Source organism: Pongo abelii, chromosome 19, assembly GCF_028885655.2.
Source record: "Pongo abelii isolate AG06213 chromosome 19, NHGRI_mPonAbe1-v2.0_pri, whole genome shotgun sequence".
NCBI lineage: Eukaryota > Metazoa > Chordata > Mammalia > Primates > Hominidae > Pongo > Pongo abelii.
The window spans coordinates 812,320-838,874 of record NC_072004.2 but is presented as its reverse complement, the minus strand read 5'-3'; the positions used below and the strand labels follow the sequence as shown (position 1 = coordinate 838,874).

Sequence of the window (26,555 nt, the reverse complement as noted above, 5' to 3'; positions counted from 1 at the left end):
CCCCGGCCCAGACAGAGGACCGTGGCATGGCTAGTGGCCTGGAGAAGCAGCTGAGGTGCTGCTTTATGGCATAAGGTGAGCCTCCTTTGTCTTGGAGTCCTCTGGGCAGGGGACACTTGTGCCTGGTGCCCCTGGGAGGAAGGAGAGGAGCACATGTGGGAAAGAGCAGGAGGCCGAGGCGGGCGGATCATGAGGTCGGGAGTTCGAGACCAGCCTGGCCAACATGGCGAAACTTCTTTCCTACTAAAAATACAAAAATTAGCCAGGCGTGGTGGCGCGCGCCCATAATCCCAGCACTTTGGGAGGCCGAGGCAGGCGGATTACGAGGTCGGGAGTTCGAGACCCACCTGGCCAACATGGCGAAACCCTGTTTCTACTAAAAATACAAAAATTAGCTGGGTGTGTGGCCCACGCCTGTAATCCCAGCACTTTGGGAGGCCGAGGCGGGCGGATTATGAGGTTGGGAGTTCGAGACCTGCCTGGCCAACATGGCAAAACTCTGTTTCTACTAAAAATGCAAAAAGTAGCTGGGTGTGTGGCCCATGCCTGTAATCCCAGCACTTTGGGAGGCTGAGGTGGGCGGATCAGGAGGTCGGGAGTTTGAGACTCGCCTGGCCAACATGGCAAAACCCTGTCTCTACTAGAAATACAAAAATTAGCCAGGGGTGGTCGTGCGTGCCTGTAATCCCAGCACTTCGGGAGGCCAGGGCGGGGGGATCACCTGAGGTCAGGAGTTCGAAACCAGCCTGGTCAATGTGGTGAAACCCTGTGTCTACTAAAAAAACAAAAATTAGCCAGGCATGATGGCGGGAGCCTGTAATCCCAGCTACTTGGGAGGCCGAGGCAGGAGAATCACTTGAACCTGGGAGGTGGAGGTTGTAGTGAGCTGAGATTGCTCCATTGCCTTCCAGCCTGGACAAGACAGAGTGAGATTCTGTCTGGGAAAAAAAAGAAAAGAAAAGAGCAGGAGGGGCACTTAGCGTGCGTCTGTGAGGTCCCCAGCCCAGGACAGGGTCCTGGCCTCCAGGGACCCACTGTCAGATTGGAAAGACAAGTATATTGATCCATGTTCTCCAGTGAGAAGAATGCTAGATGTCAGTCACAATAGCCGTGCACACATGAGCGAGCCCAGGACGAACCCAGCATTGTGCTAAATGCTTCCATCTGCTGTCTCAGGGGATCTTCCCAGGACCCTGTGGGAGAGGAATGTCATCACAGCTAGAAAGATGAGGAAGCTGGGGCTAAGGAGCTTGGCCAAGGCCATGTGCCCAGGAGTGAGCCAGGGCGGGCAGCTGGCTGCAGAGCCCATTTCTAGATGTCCCACTGCCTCCTGCTGTAAGAAGACGGAAGATTGTCCTGCTGTAAGAAGATGGAAGATTGTCCCGCAGGAGTTCAAAGGCAAAAAGGTCACCATGGGCTGGAATTAGGGAGGCTTCAAGGAGGAGGTGGAACGAGAGTGATTTGGAAGCCCTGGGTTTTTTAATTCTGAAAGCAATGTTTGTATGAGAAAGAAAATTGCAGTAGAAGCAAAGAGACTTGAAACCTAATCAGAAACCATCCTTCCTCCTGCTCCTCCGAAGCAGCCGGTTTATTCTGTGCCTTTTCCCTTCTTGAGGTATACACATTTTTATGTAGATTTAATCAGGGCCTGTTTTGTCTGTTTTTCTGTTTTCATGGATTATTATAAACCTCCTTTTCTCTAGAGCTGTATGGAGTCTTCCTAAGCACCTTTTTGGATACTTTGTTAAAAGTACTTTATATTCTTTATAGAAATCTTGGTATAGAGCGGCCAGCGCAATTGCTATGCTAAGGCTCTGTGTTATTCCAGCAAGGTGGGCAGGCTCCGCTTCTGCAGAAAGGAGTAGGGTGGGCGTTCCCGAGGACAGACCCGCCTGGCAGGGAAGCAGGAATGTGAAGGGAGGGTCCCAGGAAAGTCAGGAGCCTCAGCAGGGGTGGCGGGGAGCTGCAAGCAAGGCCAGTAGAAGGAATGAATAAAAGGAGAGGATTCCTGGGCGTTTGGCTGGAAGAAATCTTTTTTTTTTTTTTTTTTTTTTTTTGAGAGGGGGTCTTGCTGTGCTGCCCAGGCTGGAGGGCAATGGCGCAATCTCGGCTCACTGCAACCTCCGCCTGCCAGGTTCACGCCATTCTCCTGTCCCAGCCTCTCGAGTAGCTGGGATTACAGGCGCCCACCACCACGCCCGGCTGATTTTTATTAGTAGTAGAGACAGGGTTTCACCATGTTGACCAGGCTGGTCTCAACTCCTGAGCTCAGGTGATCTGCCCGCCTCAGCCTCCCAAAGTGCTGGGATTACAGGCATGAGCCACGGCACCCAGCCTGGAATAAATCTTAGAGGGCATTTAATCCAATCCTGTTTTCCGGAGAGAAGGAAATGGACACCAGCAAGGGTGAGCGAGGCAGCTGCAGTCACAGAGCTTGTTAGTGGGTGAACAAGGGCCCCAGACTCAGGGACCCCATCCAGGTCTGCTTAGCTGGGAGCACCCCCTCCACCGGCTCTTGCCTCTGCCCCCGGCATAGTCCGCCCTGGCTCCTGGTCCCAGGGGACTCCACTGTGTTTATCCTACTCTATTTCCAGCCTTGCCGATCCAGCTGCGACCTACCCGCTAGCTGATTAGCATATTCCCAGGGTCCGGCCCTTCTTGGCTGGCTGGGCCTGAGGCGAGCGCTTTCCCTTAGGGCCCCACAGCTCAGTTTCTGCCACTGTCCCCAGACTGGAGAAGGGTCTGAGACCAAGGAGCTACTTAAACCCGAGGGGCCCTCTGCACCCCCTGCCCGTTCCCCAGCCCTGCGTCGTCATTCGCTCGCTCACCGCAGGCTGGGGACAGCCCCCACCCCACACTCCACCTCTGCTCCCTGTGCCTGGGAGGCAGCTCCACTTCCCCACGTGCCTGCCAGGGCCGCCCTCCCTGGGCACAGCAGTGCTGAAGACCCTGTGGTGGGAGGGCGGGTTCCAGGCCAAGAAGGAAGTGTGAGCCACCGTATCCGGCCTTTATTCTTTTTAAAGAAAAAACAGTGGTAGAAGCCAGGCATAGTAGCTCACAGGGTGTAGCTGTGGACTACTCGGGAGGCTAAGGAGGCGAGAGTGAGCTGAGGGTTGCGCTACTGTACTCCAGCCTGGGTGACAGAGCAAGAGTCTATCTCCACTAAAAAAAAAAAACAACAAAAAGTTTGTAGTGAAATATACATAACATAAAGTTACCATTTATTTAATAAATTTTAGGGGCTGGGCGCAGTGGCTCACGCCTGTAATCCCAGCACTTTGGGGGGCCGAGGTAGATGGAGCACCTGAGGTCAGGAGTTCGAGACCAGCCTGGCCAACATGGTGAGACCCCATCTCTACAAAAATTTAAAAAAATTAGCTGGGCGTGGTGGCACACGCATGTAGTCCCAGCTACTTGGGACGCTGAGGCTGGAGAATCGCTTGAACCCGGGAGGCGGAGGTTGCAGTGAGCTAAGATCATGCCATTGCACTCCAGCCTGGGCAACAGAGCGAGACTCCATCTCAAAAAATAATAATTTTTGGGTGCACAGCTTGGTGGCTGTAGGTGGATTCAGTGCTGTGCAGCTGTTGCCAGTGTGCATATCCAGAACTTGTTGGCCCTTCCCAGCCGAAACCCCATCCCCATTAAATAATAACTCCCTGCTCCTGCACCCTTAGCCTCCAGTAACCACCTGCCTGCTTTCTGTCTGTACGAATTTGTCCACTCTGGGAACCTTACGTAGGTGGAGTCAGACAGCATTTGTCCTCCTAATGTCCTTGAGCTTCACCCATATGCACGTGTCTGGATTTCCTCCCTTTCTGAGGGACACAATTTCCCTGGAGGTAGATGCCACATCTGTTTATCCGCCCGGCCGTCCATGGATGTAGGTGCCATGTCTATTTATCCATCTGTCTGTCTGTGGATGTAGGTGCCACATCTGTGTATCCATCCATCCATCCGTGAATGTAGGTGCCATGTCTGTTTATCCGTCCATCCATCTGTGAATGTAGGTGCCACGTCTGTTTATCCGCCCGTCCGTCCATGGATGTAGGTGCCATGTCTGTTTATCCATCTGTCCGTGGATGTAGGTGCCACGTCTGTTTATCCATCTGTCCATCTGTGGATGTAGGTGCCACGTCTGTTTATCCATCTGTCCATGGATGTAGGTGCCACGTCTGTTTATCCATCCGTCCGTCCATGGATGTAGTTGCCATGTCTGTTTATCCATCTGTCCGTGGATGTAGGTGCCACGTCTGTTTATCCATCCATCCATCTGTGGATGTAGGTGCTACGTCTGTTTATTCGTCTGTCCATGGATGTAGGTGCCACGTCTGTTTATCCGTCTGTCCATGGACGTAGGTGCCACGTCTGTTTATCCATCTGTGTGTCTGTGGATGTAGGTGCCACATCTGTTTATCCATCCATCTGTCCGTGAATGTAGGTGTCATGTCTGTTTATCCATCCATCTGTGGATGTAGGTGCCACGTCTGTTTATCCACCCGTCCATCCGTGGATGTAGGTGCCACATCTGTTTATCCGTCCATCTGTGGATGTAGGTACCACGTCTGTTTATCCATCCATCCATCTGTGGATGTAGGTGCCACGTCTGTTTATCCGTCTGTCCGTGGATGTAGGTGCCACGTCTGTTTATCCGTCTGTCCATGGATGTAGGTGCCACTTTGTTTATCCATCTGTGTGTCTGTGGATGTAGGTGCCACATCTGTTTATCCATCCATCTGTCCATGAATGTAGGTGCCATGTCTGTTTATCTGTCCATCTGTGGATGTAGGTGCCACGTCTGTTTATCCACCCATCGTGGATGTAGGTGCCACGTCTGTTTATCCATCCGTCCGTGGATGTAGGTGCCACGTCTGTTTATCCGTCCGTCCATCCGTGCACATTTGGGTTGTTTCCACCCAAAACGCTCTTGCCTTTCGTTGAGAAAAAGAACCTCGTCCCTGAGGATGGAGACTGCACAGCCTCCTTCTCTCCAGACCCAAGCTGTCCCCCACCTGCCTCCCAGCTGTAATAGACGAGCAGAGCCCGTGACCCCAGGGCATGACTGGTCACTATTAGTCTCCTGTAGTTGAAGTACACAGTTGGGCCCCCCGCCCGGGCCTCCTCTCCCCCCCGGCCAAGCGTCCCTGCCCCTTGACCCCTTCACCCTTCTTCCTGGGTCAGCTGTTTGCTCCCCCGGTCAGTGGTTTAGATGCATCGAATGTGGACGCAGTCACCCTGAGGCTGCGGGAACAACCTCTGGTCCCTTGACCTCTTGGCATCTCAGTTTCTTCTTTTATTTATTTATTTATATTTATTTGAGATGGAGTCTCTCTGTGTCGCCCAGGCTGAGTGTAATGACACAATCTTGGCTCACTGCAACCTCCGCCTCCCGGGTTCAAGTGATTCTCCTGTCTTCAGTCTCCTGGTTAGCTGGGATTACAGGCGCCCGCCACCACGCCCGGCTAATTTTTGTATGTTTAGTAGAGACGGGGTTTCGCCATGTTGGCCAGGCTGGTCTCGAACTCCTGACCTTGTGATCCACCGGCCTCGGCCTCCCAAAGTGCTGGGATGACAGGCGTGAGCCACCGCGTCCGGCCAAGTTTTTTTATTGATTCAATGGGGGTAATTATTCCTACCCCACCTTCGGCACCGGCTTAAAGGATCTCACATACCTGGAAGAGCCAGTCAGTGCTGTGACGTGCATGTCCACACCTTCACCAGTATACTCACTTGTTTCTGTTTATGATACATCCTCTGAATGGCAGGCCCTGGGCTGTGGGTACAAAGAATGACCAGGACCTCACCATCTGGTAAAGAAAACAAGAGAACTTAGGCCAGGCACAGTGGCTCACGCCTTTACGTAATCCCAGCACTTTAGGAGGCCGAGGCAGGCAGATCATGAGGTCAGGAGTTCGAGACCAGCCTGGCCAACATGGTGAAATGCCATCTCTATTAAAAATACAAAAATTAGCCGGGTGTGATGGTGCGCTCCTGTAATCCCAGCTACTTGGGAGGCTGAGGCAGGAGAATTGTTTGAACCAGGACCCGGGAGGTGGAGGTTGCGGTGAGCCGAGATTGCGCCGTTACACTCCAACCTGGGCTACAGAGTGAGACTCTGTCTCAAAAAAAGGAAAACGAGAACTTGGATCATTCAGCCAGTGTTTCTGGGGTTTTGAGGCCAGACAGATCTTGGGGGGCTGAGTCTAGCTTTCTCCATCGTTAGTTGGGAGAACAGAGCAAGTATCTTTGCCTCTGAGCCTCAGCTTCCTGACCTGTCAGATGGGCTGTAAGAGGACTGAATGTGAGGGTCCATGAAACCCTTGACTCGGGGCCTGGCATGGAGTCAGTACGCGGTTTGCCCTAAGCTGGCAGGTTCGGGCACCCTGTCCCCCACCCCCTTCCAGTGGTTCTGGGTGTCACTTGTCCAGCAGCCCCCTCCTAAAGGCTATCACCTATAAGTGGTCCCCTGGGTCGGGGCCTTTGGCTGGCCGAGGCAGCATTATTTTCTTAAGCTGATGGGGTCAGACTGGCTTTGCTGAACCAACCTCATAGTAGGGGCGGGGAAGTCAAGGCTGGGGCCCTCACCGCCGGCTGGCCCGAGGTTTCTCTGCCATGACCCAGTGCGGCAGCTCTGAGCTTGGCCTGGTATGGTCAGGAACAAGGGGCCTTTGTCAGCGGCTGGGGAGCAGCTTCTGGTTTCAATTACTCTGCAGAGCACGAGGAAGCTTGCAGAGAACGTGGGGCCGGAGCCCGACAGGGCAGGAGTCAAGGGCTCCCCTGCTCCACTTCCCTCCCTCTGACCCCCAAGGGGTCTCTTGTCCCCGTTCGACTCTGCCTGAGGGTCCTGCACGTCCTGGGGGCCCTGGGATGTTAGCCCAGAGCCCCTTCCAGCTCCGGCCCCTTCTCATTCTTCGTGGTGGTACTGGGACCCCTCCCAGGAAGATGATCGACGGCCGTTAACGTGGGTCCTCAGTGCTTCCCCCGTTCGTCCTTCCAGGCCTCATGCGCAGACCACACTGACCACAGCCGAGCCCCTGGCCCTGAGGGAAGTCTTGGTTCAACTGGGAAGGAACACAGGCCTTTCCCTTTGGTTCCATCTCTCCGGTCCCCAACCCCTGCCCTGGCACTCACAGCCCCCGTAGCTCCCTGTCCCGGGACACTGGAGTGACCTCTCCCTGGAAGATCAGCTCGCGTCGGCGCCTGCCAAGGCCAGGAATGCGTGTCAGGCCCCGCGTCGGCTCCTGGCTTAGGAGTTCTGCCTCCCTGCTGCTTGCCGGCCTCACAGCTGGCCCATGTGGGGCTCTTCCCTCTGCCGCTACCCCCCACCCCTGTGCCAGTTCCCCAGGCACATGGGGACCGTGGAGGCTGAGCCCCAGGCCTGGTTCTACTTCCTGCTCACTCTCCACTTCTTCCCAGGGCCCTGTGACTGCAGCCATTGTCCTGCTCTTTCCCCACCCGCCCCAGCTGTTTCGGACACATTTGTTCTCCAGCCCAGACTCCCACCTGCTGTCCCTTTTCAAGGCAGGTCTAGACGCCTGGTTCTCCTTGGAGAGTGGGCAGCTGAGCCTGTCCTGAGTGGGGGAAGTCAGGGGCAGGGTCCCTCGAGAGTGCCTGCCCTGCCGTCGAAAGCTTTTCCAAACGTGGGGCACGAACCTCTCTCGTCAGCCCTGCTCAGCCGCCTCCGTCGCCCAGGTGTTCCTGATTTTGGGAGCCTGGACTCTGCCCAGTGGATTCTGAGCAGGAAGCATCCAGCAGGAAGCAGATGGAGGTGTGAGTCGGCTCCCTCTGCTCCCCTCCAGCCCTGGGAAGTGCCACCTTGGCAGGCAGGCTTGGCGCCCGCTCCCCCCGACCCACCTCTGAGGGGTGGGCACCACGCAGAGAAGCCGGTCCAGACAGGACCTCAGGAGCTGATGCAGTCAGGCCCTGAGAACATCCAGCCTCCCGACAAACCAAAAACAGGTGTTCTCAGCTCTGGGTGCCGGGCTCCCAGACTCAGAGGCACAGGACCTGGGTTTGATCTTAGCCGGCCAACTTCGGGTGACCCTTCAGAGAGTGTCCTCTCGGGTCCGTGAGCATTCAGCGAACTCGCCGAGGCGAAAGCTGCAGACATAGATTCCTCCCCGTGAGCCGCTAACCTCCCTGCGGGCGGAGGCTGCTGCTTCCTCCTAGGAATCCAAAGAATCAGCTCCAGGGTTGTCCCACTTTCCGTGTTTTCTGAAAACTTCGAGAGAAGGACGCCGCAGAAGGGTTGCCAGAGAATTCCTTGAGTTAGGGCTGAGGCTGCAGACGAATGCTGAGCGGGGGTCACCTTTAGGGTGGGCTCTGCTGGCCTCCCTCAAGCCTGTGGCCACTGCAGACTCACAGCAGCCCCTCGTGGCCAGCCCCGCCCTTGCCGTGGCCCGGGGGCGTGGACAGTGGTGGTGCTGGGTGAGGGTCTAAGCCCCAGTGCAGCCTGCAGCCTTGGGCGGGGGCAGAGAGGGATGGGCACAGTGTGTTCACGCCCTCGGAGGCAAGTGCTGAGCTGCCCTGGCTTCGGGAAAGACCCTAGCGCGACTGGAGACGCACGATGACCCAGACACGCCCGCCCGACCCACTAGACAGGCGCTGTTCCGTCTCGAGGCTGCCGGGGCGAACGCACAGCCACCGAGCAAAAGCCCCGAGTTTCCCAAAGCAGGGAGAGAAGCGGAGACACGACAGGAGCTGCAGGTTCAGTGTCTGACCCGGAGGTGTCCTTACAAAGCCCCTAATCTCTCTGACCCCCCCCATGTCCCCCACCCCGAGGGAGAGTGAGGCCCTCGGGAGAACTGCCTGTAGGAGCTGCTGGGGGCCCACCCACAGAACCTAAGGTTTGAGCTGTAGATGCCTGAAAGGAGGGCGGGGCAGTGGGGTGTGCCTCAGATTCTGCCTGTGGGGTGTGGGAATTCCGGGGAGGGACATGAGCCCCAAGGCAGGCGAGGGGTGGTAGAAAAGCAGGTGTGAGTCGGTGGGCCCCACGTACCCTCTCCAGCCAGGGCGCCTGCTCTCTCTGCTTCTGCTTTTATCTGACGAGTTGGGCAGGGAGACGTCGGCATAAAATTTCATTTGGAAAAAAAGGCAGGGGTGCATCCTCAGCAGAAAAGAAATCTCACCAGAGACCATGTGTCTGTTCCGAGCTCCTGATGTGACAGCTGTGGAAACTGAACCCAGAGAGAAAAACACAGCCGGTGAGTCCTCAGGTCCCTGGCTCCCAGGGCTTCCTTCTGGCCACCGTGAGCTCGGAGCTTGGGTGGAAGGGAGGTGTTTGGGAATCCAGGATGAAGAAAGAGCAGGGAGGCTCTGCGACCCCATCCCACCTTCAGGCCTCAGCCCCTCCTGCCTCAGGCTGCCATGTCCGGCTGTGCTGAGAGACCTGGCCACACCCCCTCCTTCCCCGGAGGAGGAGCAGGCAAGCAGCCTAGGGGGGCTCCGGCGGTAGGGACAGCATACTGAGGGGCCACGCCCTGCCCACTCTGTCCCTAGGTGAGTTTTGTTCTAGATGAGCAAGATGTTCCCAAAGGCTCAAGTGCATTTGTCACCCTTTTCCGTGACCACATGTGCTGTGAGAATCGCTAGGGGTTGCCAGGGACGGGCTGTCAGGACACTTCTGCAGCAGACAAGCTCTTGGGCTGTTTGAGCCTCTCCTCCGCACCTAGAACCACCAAGCACCCTGGTGACACCAGCCTGACGTGGCCAGAGAGAGGCTGGAGGTCAGGCAGAGGGAGGCTGGAGCTGTGTGAGAAGCAGCACGTACTCAGGACTGCCCTATGAGCCGGCGCAGGCCTTTGGGGAGTTGGGAGGACAGCAGGTTACCTTGGGCAGGCCTAGGTCTGGGCTGTGGAGCAACTCGCTTTCATCCTGACTGTCTTCTTCCTTCCACTGTGTCCATCTTCAACCTTGAGCCCATCTGGACCCCTCTCCCAGCCCCACCTGGATAGATGGGTGGGTGGATGGATGGATGGGTGGATGGATGGATGGGTGGGTGGGTGGGTGGATGGAAGGAAGGATGGAAGGAAGGAAAGAAAGAAACAAACATAGCTCCTAGGGTCTGCTCTGCCATTGGCTGCTGGGTGACTCCTGTCCCCAGGCTGAATGCAGGCTCTGAACATTGCAAATACCCAGAGGTATCCGATGGGTGGGGAGAAAAACCTAGAGTGAGTCTCAGTGTCTCATTCTGGGAAGACAGTTGGCCTTCCAGTCTGTAGGTTTTGGTTAGGGTCGGTACAGGAAATGGTCAGAACACACAGTAAGAATGCAGTGACCACAGAGCTACCGAGTTAGGGGGACACTCCTGTCCCCACTCCTCCACATCTGTCCCCGGAACATGCCATCCTCCCACCCAACTCGCATACCCTCTGCGTGGGCGCTGGGCACCCCGGGCTCCCATGCATGGCCTGCTTGTCTCTCTCCCAGCCTGGAGCCTGCGCCTGTCTTTGGGCAGGATCCACTGGCAGGTTCTCTGCAGCCCCCAAAGCCTCGGGTCCGCCCTGCTCTCCTCCAGCACCTTCTTGCTCCCCAGCTCTGCTCCTTTGATGCCCACCCGGTGCCATGGTCCTCTGGTGCTGAGAGAGGGAGTGTTCTTGGCAGACCTGAGCCACATCCCCTCGGTCCCCGTCCTCAGCTGGGTGCCAGGCTCCTCTTGGGCTCTGGACTCTCTGGGCGGCCTCTTGGGGCTCTCCCTGCCCCAGCTGGCTCCCGGGCTATCCCCACTGGGGCGCCTGTGGCCTTGATCTAGCTGGCTGCTCAGAAACTCTCTCAAATGACTTTCCTGGAGTCATTTGCGCTATCGGAGAGGACGAGGAATCGGGGTTCAAGTGTGGGCTAGGGGAGAGGAGTGTCGTTCTGGTGGGAAAAAGGAGGTCACTCCAGGAAAGTGGCAGCTGCATTTCTAGGTTCTGAGACAGAACCTTCCTCCTGGTGCTCACAGGCTGGAGGATTTGCCTGGAAGCCGTCCCCACCCCCAGCTGTCACCGAGGCAGCCCCGCTGCCTTGTCCCTTGCCCTCATGGTACAGGATGTGACCTTTTTTCCTCATTGATGCCGCTGCTGACCACCTTAACCCGATTTTACCTCAGTCGCAGCTGTGCTGGGTGGCATGACCCCCTCCCTAGGTGTAACGCGGGGTCCCACCCACGTCTCCCCAGGGACAGCCCCTCTCATTCCCCTGGCAGAGAGCCTGGGGAGGGGCTGAGGGAGGATGGGATGGTCCACTAGGAATGTTTTTAATTCCAAAGGCAGTGACATCTGTTCGTGGGGGCCTTACCACCAGGCTCTGTTTATCCAGCCGGGGGAGTCTTGCAGGTTGTCTGAGGAGGGCTCTGGCAGGTGTGGGGGATGGAAGGGGTGGGGGAGCGGGTGTGGGGGATGGAAGGGGTGGGGGAGCGGGTGTGGGGGATGGAAGGGTGGGGGAGCAGGTATAGGGGATGGAAGGGGTGGGGGAGCAGGTGTGGGGGATGGAAGGGCTGCGGGAGCAGGTGTGGGGGATGGAAGGGGTGGGGGGAGAAGGCGTGGGGGATGGAAGGGCTGCGGGAGCAGGCGTGGGGGATGGAAGGGGTGGGGGAGCAGGTGTGGGGGATGGAAGGGGTGGGGGGAGCAGGTTTAGGGGATGGAAGGGGTGAGGGAGGAAGGAGTGTGGCCACTTCCCAGGTAGTTGGGCTAGCCTGAGAGGAGCCCAGCAGAGATGAGGAGGGGTCCGTGGTGGGCTGCAGGGACTAGAATTCAGACTTCTGCTTTTGCTGGGGACATTTGTCTTGCACGGATCTCCTTCCACCCAAGACCGTTGACTCCAGGAAGTAATGAGTCGGACTTGGGGGAGAGAAGGCAAGTCTGCGCTGTCCCCAGAGGAAGCCCCCAGTCCGTAGGGAGGAAGGGAAAGATGAGCGTCTCAGGGGAAGACTCCCAACTCGGCTACCCATCTGCGAAGGCACTTATGTCACCATGGAGACCAGCTGGCCATCGTTCATCCAATCCGAGCTTGCTTTACCCAGACAAGTATTGAGCCTTTGGTTCCTGAGACAGATGAGTGCCGGGCGTTGGGAACGGGATTTACACTGCCCCCTTCTCCCACACACCCGGCAGCAGGGAGGGGCACGCATTCTCGCAGTCCACACCCTGTGGTGTGGGACCCAGCCCGAGGGAAGGGGACCATACGGAGCCAGTGAGGGGCCGGCGCCGGTTCCGAAGTTAAGTCATGGCGCCAGGAGCACTGCAGCGCAAACGTGGCGAGCAGTTACAATGGCACCCTACCAGCCAGTTACACAACAGCCATTGCACATTTGCTGGAGGGAGGTAGAGTAAAGCTGGGACCCAGCGAGGGTGGATGGCCTTTCCCCACAGCCCCAAGGGCCCCACGCCGACCCCTCTCCTCCAGGAAGCCTTCCCCGGTTGCCTCCAGCTGGAAATTGTGTCTCTCGACGTTCGTGGCATTTTGTCTGTCCTGTTCTGAGGCCGTAATATGGGATTTTGTGCGGGTTTTGTCCATCTGGGCGTGGTGCCTAGTAGGTGCACAAGTGACCTGTGCCAAAGGCACAAATGCTTGTCTGCCTCCTGTTGATGGACATCTCTGCTTTTTGGCTGCCCCTTTGTCAAGCACTGACTTTTGATTCGTCTCTGTGATGCCTTAACCCCCGCCCCAGGGTTGGGCACGCAGCCAGGCCCTCAGTCACTGCCTCTAGAGTGACATGAGTGGGGCCAGGTGCAGTGGTTCACGCCTTTAAACCCAGCACTTTGGGAGGCTGAGGTCAGGAGTTTGAGACCAGCCTGGCCAACATGGTGAAACCCCATCTCTATGAAAAATACAAAAATTAGCCGGGCGTGGTGGTGGGTGCGTGTAGTCCCATCTACTCGAGGGGCTGAGGCAGGAGAATTGCTTGAGCTGGGGAGGTGGAGGCTGCAGTGAGCCAAGATTGTACCACTGCCCTCCAGCCTGGGCGACAGAGCAAGACACTGCCTCAAAAAAAAAAAAAAAAATGACATGAGTAGGACCAAGCAGTGGGGCCTGGGGAGTGAGCAGAGCCTTCCTGGAGGAGATGGTTTTGTGGCTGTGTGAAGGGGCTGTCTGGGTCCTCCTGGAGCCCTGGAAGGGGCAGGTAAAGGAGGGGTGGGGAAGGGTGACTCAGGCCTCTGTTAGGGGACACAGGCCTGTTCCTACCTCCGTCCGTCTCTCCGCCTCCCCCTCAGGAGGTGCTGGTGAGGCTATTGTGGCTCAGCCCCCACTTAGCAGCTCAGGTGTGAGGAGGCTCCGTGTGCACTGTCCAGGGGTGGGTGTGACGTGTGAGCCAGGAAGAAGCGGAGCTGGTCTGGCCGCCCCTGAAGGGACAGTGAAGACCCAGGCCCGGTTCTAGCCCAGCAGGCCCCAGGCAGGATGCCCCAGGGACCCCCTCCACCAGCCAGGTGGAAGACAGTCCAGGGCCAGATCCTGCCACACTAGGGCATCACAGTGAGTGACAGGGGTGTGGGCTTTGGAGTTAGCCAGACCTCCGTTTGTGTTCCAGCTTGTCCTGGCCTTGGACACGTAGCTCAGCTTGTCAGAGCCCTTCGTTTCCTCAGAGGTAAAGCGGGGATGCTGGTACTGACTTCATACAGTTGGGAGGGGTAAGTGACTTAATCCATGAAGCCCGGTCCCTGCCGACCTTCCACGAACGGCAGCTCTGACTATGGCTGTCTCTGCAGGGAAGCCACCTATTTCTCAAAAACACCAAGGCCTCCGAGGAGAAGTCCTGACACCTGCCTGGCCGTTGACGCCGGATGCCAAGGGCTTGTCTCTGGGCCCCGACCCACCTGCCTTGGGGTCAACCAAGAAATGTCCTGACCCAGCTCTTTGTCCTGAATCCAAAGCATCATCCATGCTTGAGTAAGGCACAGTGCTTGTGAGCACCAAGGGCTTTGGGGGGACCTCCCCCTCGTCACTTGGCACTGTGTAACCCTGGCCAGAACTGGACCTCCTGACCGCCTGTCCTCACCTCTCTAGAACAGGGCAGTAACACCAACACGACAAGAATGTGAGCTCACGTGCAGTCAGGCGTTTGAAAGACCTGGCCCGTGGTTGCCACGGTGCAAATACTGGTTTCCTTTCTGCGCCGTGCCGGGGTCTGCAGAGGTGCGAGGTCCCAGACACCCCTGGGTTTTGCATAGTTAACCATTTGGGATTTAGCCTTTCTCTTTTCTCTGAATACCATACTCTAACTTGTACTGTTACCTTGAGACGTAATTCGTGTCCTAGTCTGCGGTTAGAAGGTTCACTACACTGAGGGTCAAGAACAAGTTCTCTCTCTCAAGGCGCCCAGCACAGACGCGGGTAGTTGCCCGTGGCGTCCTCGGTGCCCAGCACAGACGCAGATAGTTGCCCGTGGCGTCCTTGGAGCCCAGCACAGTCCTCGGTGCCCAGCACAGACGCAGATAGTTGCCCGTGGCGTCCTCGGTTCCCAGCACAGACGCGGGTAGTTGCCCGTGGCGTCCTCGGTGCCCGGCACAGAGGCGGGTGGTTGCCCGTGGCGTCCTCGGTGCCCGGCAGAGAGGCGGGTGGTTGCCCGTGGCGTCCTCGGTTCCCGGCACAGACGCGGGTGGGTTGCCCGTGGCGTCCTCCGCGCCCGGCACAGACGCGGGTGGGTTGCCCGTGGCGTCCTCCGCGCCCGGCACAGACGCGGGTGGGTTGCCCGTGGCGTCCTCCGCGCCCGGCACAGACGCGGGTGGGTTGCCCGTGGCGTCCTCCGCGCCCGGCACAGACGCGGGTGGGTTGCCCGTGGCGTCCTCCGCGCCCGGCACACACGCGGGTGGGTTGCCCGTGGCGTCCTCCGCGCCCGGCACAGACGCGGGTGGGTTGCGCGTGGCGTCCTCGGTGCCCGGCACAGACGCGGGTGGGTTGCCCGTGGCGTCCTCTGCCCCTGGCGGTGGAAACCTTTTTTGGTGAGGTGCAAAGGGCCACGGTTCAAAGTAACCCCTCAAGAGGCATCTCTGTCTGGACATGTGACACGTGTCGTTTCGGGCTTTTGCTCCTGTCCCTGAGCAGATCGATGACCTGATTCCCACTGGGATTCCCACACTAGGGGTCTCCTTTATCCTTAAATTTCTCACCTGAGGAGGCTTGTGAGTGCCCGTCCACAAGTGTCTGGCCGGGTCACCAAGCTGGTTCTGGGGAAGGTGCCTGGGGCAGAAGTAGGGGGTGGGGAAGTGCGACCCCAGGGCAGTCAGAGTCTTTTGCCGGGGAGGAGGGCAGCTGTTTGTGGCCAAAATGCAGCCCCCGCCTGGCCCCGGGCCCCTGCCGGCCCCTCCGCTTGGCCCCTGGAGCAGCCTGGTGGTGAAGGGGTCAACACGGGGACCCAGCGGGGAGGGACTGGGGTGTGGGGCTGGTGTAAACTTTATTTCGAGGGAGGGCGGCGGGGTCGGGAGGAGCAGCGCCCTTGCCAGGGATGAAACCTGGGGTTAGGGCTTGGAGGGGCGGCCCTGGGCCCGGGAGGCGGCGCTCAGCCTGGGCTGCAGCCTCGCGGAGGGCGGGGAAGGAGGGATGCGGAGGAGGGAGGAGGGACGCGGAGGAGGGAGGAGGGACGCGGAGGGAGGGAGGGAGGGAGGGGAGCGCGGGGAGGGAGGCGAGCGCGGGGAAAGCCGGCGGGACTAGGGAACTAGCGGGACTGAGCGCTCCACAGGCGCCTTCTCTCCAGCGCCGCGTCCCGTCCCCCACGGCATGACCGACGTCCTGCCCCAGCCCGACTGCAGCCCGGAGGCGGGGCGCGAACCCCTGGAGCTGGAGGAGTCGGGGAGCAAGCGCCCCCCCAACACTGGCGCCCGGCTCTGGGGCCGCGTGCGCAACAAGCTGCTCCGAAACAAGGTGCCCGCGGGGGCTGGAGGTTCCAGGGGGTGGGGGCTGAGGGGCGCTGCGGGGGCTCGGGGGGCTGCGGGGGCTGAGGGGGTCCCGCTCGCCTTTCCCGCTCCCGCCCCCTCCGTGGAGTCCCGGGACAGAGCTGGGGTCTGTGCGCGTCGCTCTAAGTGGCTTGAACTTGATGGCGAACGCCGGGGCCGCCCCCACCTGGACGCTCGGGCATCTGCCCCTGCCTCAGGAGAAGGGAGGTTTCTTCTCGGCAGGTGGACCCTGCTTTGCCGGGAGCGCAAACCGCCCACGGGGAGACGCCTGCCTCTGGGTCTGTGTCTTGCCGCCCTGTTCAGCCTCGACCTGACCCCCTGCATCCAGCGGGCCTTGCTGGCTGCCCCTTTGCTGAGGGGCGCCGACCGCAGCCCCATCTGCCCCATCTGTGAGGTTTCTCTGTGCAGGGTTGTGGGGAGTGGGGGATGCTGCCGGGTCTGGGGGCTCCAGGCTTCCCTTCAGGGACCACCCATCTGACTGTGGGCCCAGTGCCCGCCGGGCACCAGGCGTTCAGTCCGTGTGCCAGGGCAGACCGCCGGTGCCCCTGCAGCCCCAGACCTGAGTTGGGATTAAAATCTGAAATAGAAGCCGACTGTCCTGCAGCTGGGCAGGCTGCCTCGGGGCTGGCTTGGGGCCCTGGCATCGGGCATCTGAGAAAGAGCCAGACCCAGCGCCCAGCACACAGGAAGCGCTCGATAACTCTGCAGATCAAATCAACTGCCCGAGTAAGCTGTCCCAGGGTGCCAGTCCGGCTGGCCAGGGCTGGGCCCATCCATCAAGAGAGCAACAAGGGAGGCCTTGGCCAGTCCGTGGTGGGGATCTGCAGGTCCTCTTGAGGCTCACAGGACCCTCTCTGCAGGCTCTTACTGCCAGCTGGCATTGAGGCTCCTGGCATCAGCCAGGAGGAAGTGATCTTGGGTTCATTGGCCCCTCATTTCATTTCAGCTCCTGCCATGGGGCATACTTGACCTCCCAGAGGTGACATCAGCCCTGGAAAGTGCTGGGCAGGGCAGCAACTTGAGCTGTCCTGCCCTGGCCCCTGTGTCACCTTCAGCCTCCCTGGGGACCGGGCTAGCAGAGCCCTGCTGGCTCCAGCTGCTGCCGGAGCCCCTCTGTGCTGAGGCAGCTGTCTGTGCCCGGCAGCGTGGACTCATCCCCTCCCCAGCCCCTGCCTAGGCCAGCAGGCACCAGCCCAGAGCTCACCATCCATCCCCAAACGTCAGGGTTGGCAAGAAACTGACCTGGCAGGTTCCAGGTCCAGCGCCAGCCAAACAGGGTGCTTCCAGTTTACCTGCCCCTTTGAGGAGGCGCCTGGTGGGCAGGGGGCAACTTTTAAACCCGAGGTCCCGTACTTTCAGTTCTTTCTCTATGCATTTGTGGCCGGCAGAACTGAGGAGCCCCTTCAGGAATTCCTTAGCTGGGTTTGCCCCTGGCGCTGTCTGCTGGCTCCGTGTCTGATGGGGATCTCTGGGCAGGGGTGGTGGCCAGGCAGACGCTGGGCTATTGAGCTGCTGAGCAGTTGGCGTCAGTGCAGCTCAGGGTGGCCCTGGTCCTGGGCTGCTCTGTGTGACGAGCGATTCAGTCCCCTAACACGTGCTGTGTGGCACAGTGTGTCCGTGTTGTGGACACAGGGGTCAGCGCTGTGGTGGACGGAGAGACGTCTGCCCTGTGCTTCCCACGTCGCTGTGTGCAGGCCAGCGGGTGAGCAGCAGAGTCGAGGGGCCAGGCCTGCCGGCCTCTTCTTTTCTATCCTCAGCCACATTAACCTGGCGTTTTCCTGCAACAGCTTCAAAGTTCGGCCGAGGGGCTGGGATTAGGCAGTTTCGTTTCGGTGGGGTAAGGGAAGGGTGCCTGGTACTGCCCAGACTGATAGGAGGGATCGCCTCATTAACTCCTCGTTAACTTTGCCCTGAGTGATGCTGTGGGTGCGAGAAACACTGGTGGCCCTCCTGCTTCCACTGACTTGAAGGTTCGTTAAAGGCTGGATGCAGGGGTGTGACTCATCCAGGGCTGGGATTTAAGAATCTGTTCAGATGGAAAGGTCTCATTATTAGAACTGAGACTTTAAATAGTGCAGGGCCTCTGGTTTCTGGGGGAGAGGAGGCAGGGACACTCACGGAGGCTCCTTTGGGTACCAGCGGGGGTCCCCGTGGTTGAGCTGTTCTTGTCCCCAGAGGAGAGTTCCGGGGCCAAAGCCTCATTCCAGCCCCTGACTTGGCAGTCAGCTTGTTGTGCGAGCGTTTAGCTGGGAGACACGTGGCATCTGGGTTTGTGGGTTCAGCCAGGGCTCTCGGTATTGAACTTCACGTTTCTACTTTTCTTTCCTTTTCCCTGTTTTTTTTTTTTTTGCCTCAATCACACTCAAGTAGACCAGGCCCGGCGCCTTGCTCTCCCTCCCATCCTTCCCTCTTCTAGATTCTCGGTTGAGCTTTGGAGGGGAAGGGGCTGAATTCTAGATTCTTGGGTGAGCTTTGGAGAGGAAGGGGCTGAATTCTAGATTCTCGGTTGAGCTTTGGAGGGGAAGGGGCTGAAGGAGGAACCCCCCAACCCTGTCCCCGCAGCATCCCCTTTTGGGAGCCGTGAGGAGGCTAAGAGGGCTTGAAGGGAGGCCGGTCCAGAAGCATTTGTCTGTCGGGGAAGTTGAGGCCCTTATATAGCAACCAAGGCCAAGACGCTCCTGACCCAGACCAGGCCAGACAGATGCTGGCCGGCGGTGGGGACTCAGGCTTAGCTGTCAGGGTCTGAGGAGGAGATTGAGGGCAGCTTCAGGTGACCTTGTCTCTGCCCTGAAGCACAGCCACGTGGGTCTGAGGATTCCCTACTTCCAAAGAGCTCCTCTTAAGCTGGACACTGGCACCGCTGAGCCCCACAGTGAGTCCCGTGTTCTGTGATGGGAGCTGCTGCCTTTGCTTCGGAGAGGATCAGAGGTGTTACCTGGGGAAGGACGGGGTGGAGAGCCCCTCTTGGGCCATTCGGGGAAGGTTCAGGCTCACGATGGTCTTAGAAGAAGGTCCCTTTCTTGGATCACCTGAAGTCAGGAGTTCAAGACCAGCCTGGCCAACATGGAGAAGCCCCATCTCAACTAAAAATGCAAAAATTAGCCAAGTGTGGAGGCTCACGCCTGTAATCCCAGCACTTTGGGAGGCAGAGGCGGGTGGATCACCTGAGGTCAGGCGTTCGACACCAGCCTGGCCAACATGGTGAAACCCCGTGTCTACTAAAAATACAAAGAAAAAAAAATTAGCCGGGCATGGTGACGGGCACCTGTAATCCCAGCTGCTAGGGAGGCTGAGGCAGGAGCATCGCTTGAACCTGGGAGGTGGAGGTTGCAGTGAGCCCAGATCGCCCCACTGCACTCCAGCCTGGGCAACAGAGCGAGACTCGGTCTCGGTTGGGGGTGGGGGGGGGAGGGGTCCCTTTCTTTGTCCGCTTGATCGTCACCGCAGGACAACCCCACCCCTCGCAGAGCCTGTCGTTTATTCCTTTCTGATGGCACCAGCTGTGCAGACCACGTGCACGCCCCAGAGGTTCACTGTGCCCCTCACTTGGCCATCGAGGGTACACAGGTGCTGGGTACAAGATACAGATACGTCTTGGGCTCGTGTACTTTATTTTATAATCCAGTCTGGGCGTCAGGAAAGATCTTGCAGCCTTCTGCAATAGAAGTCTGGCCTGGCCCGGCTGCCCACCGCCCTTCCTTGTTTCCCTGTGGGAAGAAAGCTTCATCGTGTGTCTTCTCTGTTCAAACCCCCCGCTGTAGCGACCCCTCAGCCACAGACAGGACTACAGTGGTGCCTCCCCCGAGAGCTGGAGGCCCCTGCACCAGCCCACTTCTTCCTGGGCCTCTGTGTGGGTCCTCACTGCGGCCAGGCTGGCTGACAGGTTGGCAGTGGGGTTGGGCGACCCTCCCTCTTTTCCACAGCACTTACCCACCCGCCGAGTGGGCAGACCTCACTGCTGGGGCCTCATGAGTGCTCTCTGACCTCTCTGCCAGGCCAGCTCCCAAGAGGCCTGCTTGAGTCCACAGAGCAGGAACCCTGGACTCTAAGAATCTGATGAAGGTTCTGGAGGCCACTCAGACACAGAGCCATCCCATGCACACACTGTGTGCGACTTCAGAGGGGGCTGTAGACACCAAGGCCGGAACCCTGCTCTGAGTGAACTTGGCAAGGTGCCGCTTCTTGGTACTTAGGGAGGGTAGAAGGGCGCTGGTCCTCCCCAGCCTCCCTGCAGGCCACAGACGGCTTGGCCAGCCAGCGGTGCTGGGCGTGGTGCCCCAGCTTTTGGATGGCTCTGGACCAGGGAGAGGAGAACCTGCCAACCAAAGGGGTTCCTCAAAGGCCAAAGCTCCCTGAGCCCAGTGTTGCCATAGTACCCAGAGGCAGTGACGCCCCAGACATTTTGGAAGGAGCCCCCAAGCCTGCAGGTGTGAGTCTGGGGGAGCTGCCAGGTGTTGGCCACAGGGCGCTGGTGCTGGAAAGGCCTGGTCCTCTGCTGAGTGGCCTCGCTCACTGCCCAGATGGTTGGGAACTGGTCAACAGGTGCTGTTTTTTGGCCTCCTTTCCCCTGTGAAATCATGCTGGGGCAGGAAGATGTTTGTGTCCTGACGGCCCCCCAGCACCTTCGAGGAACAGACGGTCCCCTGCGCCTACGACCTGCCTGCCCCACCCCGGGGAGAAACCCAGCGTCAGCCCTGGATCCAGTGAGCCGTGGACCCTTGACCCTCCAGGATGGGTCCTGGAGAGGTGGGAGGGCCCGTGGAGCTGGTCCTGGGAGGCCCCAGGATCCCCACGGAGACTTCCCCAGTCCCGCTTCAAGACAGTGGAGCTAGCTCCTGAGCCGAAATCTGGAGGGATCTCTTTTCTGGATCGTGACCCCAGCCGGGGCTGGTTCCGATGACGGGCACAGCCAGAGCTGTGACGTCCACAGCGCCCTTCCCATCCGATGCCTGGATGCCATGGCTGTGCTCGGAGAGGTCTCCGGGGTCCCCAGCCCTCAGGCTCATGTGGCACAAGGTGCCAGAGAAGACAGGGCGCCAGGCTGGTGGGAGTCAAGGTTTCCCATTTTTCTCGTCTCGGGCTGCTACTTAACTGCTGTGTGCCCGTGAGTACATCCCTTTGCCTCTCTGGTTCTCTGGTATCAGCTCAATGAAGGAGCTGAACAGGATGATCTCCTGGAATCCAGTTCATGTGATGATCTTGGCCATGTCTCAAGATTCCTAGTCCTAAACCTTAAACCCTGAGCACCCTGGGAGAGTCTGTCACAGGGCTGCGCCTGGGCCAGCGCCAGCCATTCAGTGGACACGGGAGCAGGGGGTTCAGTGGGAACACAGGGCTTCCTGACCCCTGTCCTGAAGCAGCCCTGGCGGGGAGCCATTGTCAGCTCCTTCCCCTGTGCCCCACTTGGTTCCTCTGGCCTGTGAGTGTTGCCGGAGCACCTTCCACGTGCTGGCCTGCAGGAACTAGGGACACAGAGGCGCCCGAGACAGACGAGACCCTGTCTGCAGGAGGAGTCCGTCAACAAATGAGATCCTGGCGGGTCAGATGAGGTGCTGTGAAGAAAATAAACACAACTGGGGAACGCAGTGGAGAGTGATGGGGGGACGCCTGGCTTGAGAGGATCACTTTTGCACGAAGATTTAAATGACAAGAGGAATTCAGCCATAAAAAACCTGGTGGCAGTGCATTCCAAGCCAAAGAACCGGCAAGGTCCACACCCCGAGGCAGGTGTGTTCAGAGGCAGAGGGGGGCGGCAGGGACAGTGTGGGGTCAGGGGACGGCGGCCAGGCGACGTGGGGCCCTGCGGTTCAGGACAGGGAGCTCGGCCTTTAATCTGAATGCAGCGGGAAGCCGCGGGGTGTTCAAGCACAGTTCTGTGGCGATGATATGTCTTGAACACGTACTGTACGAGGCATCGTTCTTAGCCTGTGACGCAACTGAGGTGACACCTACGAGGTGCTGTTATTCACACTGTTTTATTTATTTATTTGGGTTCTTTTGTTTTTGTTTGTTGTTGTTTTGAGACAGAGTCTTGCTCTGTCACCCAGGCTGGAGTGCAGTGGCGCTATCTTGGTTCACTGCAACCTCTGGCTCCCGGGTTCAAGCATTTCTCCTGCCTCAGCCTCCTGAGTAGCTGGGATTACAGGCAACTGCCACCACGCCCGGCTAATTTTTGTGTTTTTAGTAGAGACGAGGTTTCACCTTGTTGGCCAGGCTGGTCTTGAACTCCTGACCTCAGGTGATCCACCGCCTCGGCTTCCCAAAGTGCTGAGATTACAGGCATGAGTCACTGCGCCAGCCCTAAATGTGTTTTGAATTTTGTTTTACATTTTTAAATTTTTTTTAGAGGGAGTCTCACTCTCTCGCCCAGGCTGGAGTGCAGTGGCACCATCTCGGCTCATTGCAGCCTTCATCTCCCAGGCTGACGCAATCCTCCCACCTCAGCCTCCCAAGTAGCTGGGTCTACAGGCATGTACCAACATGCCTGGCTAATTTTTGTATTTTTTGTAAAGACGAGGTTTCATTATGTTGCGCAGGCTGATGTTGCACTTCTGGCTTCAATGGATCCACCTGCCTCAGCCTCCCACAGTGCTGGATTATAGGCGGGAGCCCCCGTGCCTGGCCCAGACTGTTTTATATATGAGGAATGAGGCTCAGAGAGTGACCCAGATGAGGTCACTTGAGTGGCTTAGCCGAGGGGTGGCGCTCAGACCCCAGCAGCTCACCCTCAGTGCAGGCTCTCACCTGCAGTGTCCTGCCTTCCATGGCCAGTTGCGGTTGGGCTGCGTGCCCCAGATGGGGGCGTCTGGAGATGCCGGGCTCCTGCCCGTCAGGCATCAGTGTGGTGCCCAGCCTGGCACGCCGTGCATAGCAACAGGCACGACAGTTCTTCGCGACGACGCCACTGAACGTGAGACTCAGAGCAAGGCGAGGCCTGGGAGGGGCCGCTCAGAGCTGACCTGGGCCCTGGAATTGCTGGAGCCCCTCATGTCCCCAGTGGCGAGCTCCATGCCCAGAAAGTGTTCGGGTCCGGGCAGGGAGGGTGAAGCTGGTTTCAGAGAAGGCTGTTGATGCTGCTTTTTTTTTTTTTTTTGAGGTGGAGTCTCGCTCTGTCGCCCAGGCTGGAGTATAATGGCGCAATCTCAGCTCACCGCAACCTCCGCCTCCCGGGTTCAAGTGATTCTCCTGCCTCAGCCTCCTGAGTAGCTGGGTTTACAGGCATGTGCCACCATGCCGGGCTAATTTTTGTATTTTTAGTAGAGACGGGGTTTCTCCGTGTTGGCCAGGCTGGTCTCGAACTCCTGACCGCAGGTGATCCTCCCGCCTCGGCCTCCCACAGTGCTGGGATTACAGGCGTGAGCCACCGCGCCCGGCCCTGTTGATGTTTCTTAACCACTCCAGGTCCAGCTCGAGGCTTCGGAGCCTGTGGAGGTCTGACAGGTCCTTGGCCTTCCCATGGCCGCCAGCGTGAAGCTTCCTGGTCAGGACCACAGAAGGCCTCTCATCTTGGACTTTGACCTCTGAGGGCGCCCCTTTCCTTTCAGGACGGGGCCTCTGTGTTGCTTTGGCCCTGGCCTGTTCCTTTTCTCAAGAGGGCCCCACTGCCCCTGCCCTTGTTACCCTGGCATCCTGGACCTGCCCTGGGTTGGGGCAGGGCCGGCTTCCTGGCTAGTATTTGCAGCCCAGTTCTGAAGCTGAAGCTGAAGCCTCCAGGCTGCCTGCACAGGGAGGCAGTGGTGGGGTGGGCTGGCCCTGAGGAAGACGGAGCCCCAGGCCGCTGGGGGAGATGTGCCTGGCTGTGGGTCCTCCAAGAGCAGCCCAAGTTTGGGTTTTGTCTGCTTCTCCTCGAGGTCAGCCATGCCCAGCCCGGGGGCTAAAAGCAAAGTGGGTGCCAGGGCAGGCAGAGGCACTGGAGGGGCGCTGGGAAAGGCAGAGGCGCTGGAGTGGACGTGGGGCAGGCAGAGGCGCTGGAGTGGACGTGGGGCAGGCAGAGGTGCTGGAGTGGACGTGGGGCAGGCAGAGGCGCTGGAGGGGCCCTAGGGAAGGCAGAGGCGCTGGAGTGGACGTGGGGCAGGCAGAGGCGCTGGAGTGGATGCTGGGGAAGGCAGGTTGCTGCGGGTGCTAAGAGGCTAACCTGCCTTCAACAGAAGCATCGTTCAGAGCTGCTATTCCCCTTCCTTCCGTGAGGCTTGGGGAACTTCGAAGTTCTCTGGTGTCGGAGGGGAGGCCAGCCGAGGCCCTGGAACACAGCATCAGCCCGAGCCTATCTGTGGCTGGCCTGGGTATGGCAGGCGGGCACACCTTGGCTGCAGGGCACCTTGGCTACAAGGGAGCCTGGCTGACCCTGCAGGGTGAGGGCTGGAGGGGCGGAGCCTGCCTGGCCTAGCAGTGTGGATGCCAAGCCATGGGGAGATGTGGGGAGAGTTTATGGAGCCCGACCTGGTGTCCCCGACCCAGCTGCTGAGCTGGAAGCCAGGGGTAGGTCCTGGCAGCCCCTCCCTCTCTGCCCTGCCTCTCTTGGAGTCTCTCGGAGCAGCCACGTTGACGGAATCCTCCGGCGCCTCCTCGAGGGAGGAGAGGCGGGCTCTTGGCAACTCCCGTCTCCCCCATTGCCAGCTTGCCAGCCCCGCCGTGCCTCTCACGCCTGTGGTCTGCCCCAATGACAGGCCGGCTTCGGTGTCCCACGGGGACCCAGCCCTGAGCGTGGGGCTGCCCTTGGGGGAGGGTAGGGGAAAGCCAGCCCGGGCTGCCACCGTGGCCGCTGGCCTGGGAGCCCCAGGAAACGTGCCCACCCTCAGACCCGATGCCTGGCTCGGGGCCTGGGCTCCGCGGCCCCTCCAGGGCAGGCGTGAAATGCGCCCACACAGCTCCACCTTCCACGTGGTTCCCTGTCCGGGGGCCACTTTCACTGAGGTCCTTCTTCTGCAGTCATTTTCTGCTTTTGTTTTTTTAAGACAGAGTCTTGCCCTGTTGCCCAGGCTGGAGTGCAGTGGCACTGTCTTGGCTCACTGCAACCCCTGCCTCCCGGGTTCAAGTGATTTCCGGCTAATTTTGTATTTTTAGTAGGGACGGGGTTTCGTCAGGTTGGCCAGGCTGGTCTCAAACTCCTGAGCTCGAGTGATCCGCCCGCCTCGGCCTCCCACAGTGCTGGGATTACAGGCGTGAGCCACCGCGCCTGGCTGGGAGTCATTTTCTGGCGTTCCTGTCCCACCTCTCAGGAACAGATTTACCACCTTTTTGTGAAGAAGCACTTTTTTTTTTTTTTTTTCCCCCTGAGACAAAGTCTTGCTCTGCCGCCAGGCTGGAGTGCAGTGGCGCAGTCTCGGCTCCGGCTCACTGCAACCTCCGGCTCCTGGGTTCAAGCGATTCTCCTGCCTCAGCCTCCCGAGTAGCTGGGATTACAGGTGCCCGCCACCACGCCTGGCTAATTTTTGTAATTTTAGTAGAGACGGGGTTTCACCATGTTGGTCAGGTTGGTCTCGATCTCCTGACCTCGTGATCCGCCTGCCTCGGCCTCCCAAAGTGCTGGGATGACAGGTGTGAGCCACTACACCTGGCCGAAGAAGCACTTTTTTTTATGAACCTCTGCAACCCCCTTTGAGGGAAACCCTCCCACATTTTGGGATGCTGGGGCTCAGAGGGCGGAGGGTAGAGGAGCGCCAGCTGTGAGAGGAAGGACGGGGCCGGCCCCGAGGGCAGGAGGGCAGGGCTGTGCCCGGAGGCAGGGCTCCTCAGGGGGTTGGCTCCTGGGCGGTGGGAGTGACCGAGTGGGCTCCTGAGGGAAGCGGCTTTCAGGAAGGAGGCGGAGGCCTCGGAGCTCTTGGGGCCCTGGCAAATGTGGTCTTCAGGTTCCCATCGTCCAGTGAGCCCCTGGATCACATCCCGAGTGGCGTCCGCTGAAGGTTGCTCGGGACCTCTGCTCCCCCCTCCACTGAGACCCCCAGTGGCTAGTTCTAAGTCCCACCTGCCTTGGGCAGGGTCACCACAGGCCCCTTACTGCGGATTAAAGGGTCCTGGGTGAGGGCTTGTGGGAGGGGAGGTGGCGGAAACCATCTCCGAAGACCTTGGGGCGAGCTGTGTGCTGCAGTGGAGAGGGTGGCCCGGCGGGAGCACTGGGTTGGAATGGGGGCTCTGTCACCTCCGAGGGAGCAGGAGTGGAGACCGGAGGGAGGGTGCCCCTGAATCCGAGCACGGGGAGCTGGCCGGGAGCAGCCCTCCAGGCAGAGGCAGGAGAAATGGGGTCACCTGCTCCAGGGGGTGAGAGGTGAGCCGGGAGGAAGGGCTGAGACCCTCAGGGGCATCCCCAGGATGTTCCTGAAAGTCAGCTCTGGAGGACGCTCAGGTGTGCGTGGAGCACCCTCTGCCCGGGAGCCTCAAATCCTCTCCCCGCTGCGAGGCCACTTTGCTGATTCCTGCCCCAAACATGAGGTCACTTCGGTCCAAAAAGGCGAGGCGACCTCCACCAGCACCTACGGGATTCTTGGCAGAAAATCCACGCTCACCTTCGGGTCTTCACTTCTGCTTCCTCGGAGGTGACGGAGCCCCATTTCAACCTGGTGCCCCTGCCTGCTGGCTTTTTGCCGCAGGGGACCTGGTCGTCTCCTGGACATGAGCCCCCAAGATCAGCATTTCTCTTTGAGAGAGGTCTGAATGTGCAGTCATGATTTGACCATGGCTCAGTGTCCG

At 59.1% G+C, this 26,555-nt stretch overlaps 1 protein-coding gene and 1 long non-coding RNA gene across 10 annotated transcripts in view; both read left to right on the top strand.

Moving 5' to 3' along the window:
- ABR (ABR activator of RhoGEF and GTPase) overlaps positions 1–26,555 on the top strand; it is a 228,738-nt gene that overhangs the window by 185,084 nt on the left and 17,099 nt on the right. The window lies entirely within an intron of this gene.
- Positions 5,521–14,433, top strand: LOC129050996 (uncharacterized). The gene is made up of 3 exons (XR_008514943.2): positions 5,521–9,203; positions 13,508–13,607; positions 13,686–14,433. It is a non-coding gene; the product is annotated as an uncharacterized LOC129050996 (long non-coding RNA).